This window comes from Alligator sinensis, unplaced genomic scaffold, assembly GCF_000455745.1.
Source record: "Alligator sinensis unplaced genomic scaffold, ASM45574v1 scaffold482_1, whole genome shotgun sequence".
In the NCBI taxonomy this organism is placed as follows: Eukaryota; Metazoa; Chordata; order Crocodylia; family Alligatoridae; genus Alligator; species Alligator sinensis.
In genome coordinates, this window is record NW_005842084.1 from 1447908 (window position 1) to 1450010 (window position 2103).

A 2103-nucleotide genomic window follows, 5' to 3' on the forward strand; every position below is an offset into this window, starting at 1 on the left:
CAAAAGGAGTGAGGTGCTAAATTGAAAAATGATCTGAAAGACATGCCCTCTGAGAATGTCACTGGTCTGAGGAGAACCAAAGCTGGTAGTCATTCTTAGCTGTTTATAAAGAGCTAAATAGTGGTTCTTAGCTCTTTTTTCACTCATAGATGCCAACGTGTTTTTCAAAGGGGGTAAGAATAATCCCTACCTCAGATATGGAGAATTTTAGGAACAGAGAAGTCAAATGCCTTGCCTAAGGTCACTCAGCAGGTCAACAGCACTCAATAGAATGTAGACAGGAGTAGCAAGGCATCTTAGTCTGAAGTTAGGCAAAAGCAGGGCAGGGTAGACTATTTCATAGCATCTGACCAAGCAGGCTGTAGCCTGTGAAAGCTTATGTCTCTGAATGAGTCAGACCATAAGGTACCGACCTGCCTAATAGAATGTAATCAGCAAAGAAGCAAGTAACAATGAAAAGTTGTTTTAAAATATGAAACTCAGGAGGCACTTGAGTTTTGTATGGGGAAATGTAGAAAACGTTTGATTTACCATTGTTCTGGAGAACGAAGGTACCAATACAGTTGATTAATGCTTTACCTACTTGGCCCCCTTGTACATCAGTAGGAGTACTCACAAGGATAAGGCAGACAGTGTGTAAGAACAGGACATCTCAAACACTTCTGTTTGCTTGTGTAATTGTATCCAAGGAACGTGTTTCTGATGTGTTTTTGTATCCTGCATTACTTAGTCTGACATTTACTATCACTGTACTAGGTGTCTGATGCTTTATGTTTCTCAAGGGCAAGGAATGGGAATGTTATATCATGTGAAAGGGCAAAACACTCCTGTAATGCAATACTACCCCACTGGGTTTTGACCCTAAAATATCTCAAAATATCATGCTTTATACTTGTAATAATTCTAGATCTAAAAAGGCTGGAAATGTTATTTTAGGTCTCTTGCATGGGTAATTTTAAATTCATTAGTTATGGTTCTGCTCCTTTGAGGCCTCTAAATTTGGATTTATGATAACAGAGACATCTAACTTTACAACACTGTCTATTAAATAGTCCTAAAAATATTTTTTAAACACTTGTAAAATGATTTTTATATAACACTATTTTTGTATAAAGCTTTAATCAGTACTTGTTTGAGTGACTCACTACAGTTTGGGATATGTCTCCTGTCCTAAACTCATGAAAATAAAGTCTATAAAACCCCACATTATCACGTCATCTTTTCTCACTCTTGCTCTAAATATACTACTAACGGGAATGGTAATATTTCCTATTATTATTGGATTGTCTTACACATTAACTGTTTAGACTGAAATTTTCTAGCCTCTATGTCTGCTTTGAGCTGAAGTTTTTTGGAAAATTTCAGCCAAAGTAGTTCACTTGTTTCCATGAAGGAAGCTAAGGGTAATGTTTTGTCCATCTCCAAAAACTCTAGAGATCTTGAGACCTCAATAAATAGTTCTAGCATCCGCAAAGCAAGATGCTGAATTTTATTCGTGGGTGGCCTTGAAGATAGAATTAATCATTGACCATTTCTGTGAAAATACACCAGGTTCTAAGTATTTGAAAAACCAAAGTGTACAGGTGCTTAACAGAGACTTCTTTAATTTTAATAGCTAAACTTTCCAAAAACTTCACACACACTGATCCTGCTTGACCCTCTCACAGCTTCTGATGCCAACTAGACTGTGTAAATGTTGTCCTCACAGAGCAGCTCGACACTCACTGTGCCAAATCCTCTGCTGACTAACTTGTTCATGTGCCATGCTTAAGTTTATTCTAGCCCAGCATGACAAGGTCATAGAAGTAATTTCTCAGTAACTGCTACTCCTAGCTGCTTGAGGCCAAAGTGGATTTCAGCACTGGAACCTTTGTTCCAAGGAGAAATCTTGTTTTCCCTGTGCTGTTAAGTGGCACACAGGCATTCTACAGGTAGCCATTCAATTCAAATGTAGGGGGAACAAAAGCTGGATCAGAAAGGAAAGTTATTACAGAAGATGCAAATGGGACTGGTTGGGTGAAGAATTTAGGAATAGAAGCTATGAGGGAAGCCTGGAAGTGAAGCAATGTATTAGAGTGAGTAAGGAAGGAGAGATGGATCTGA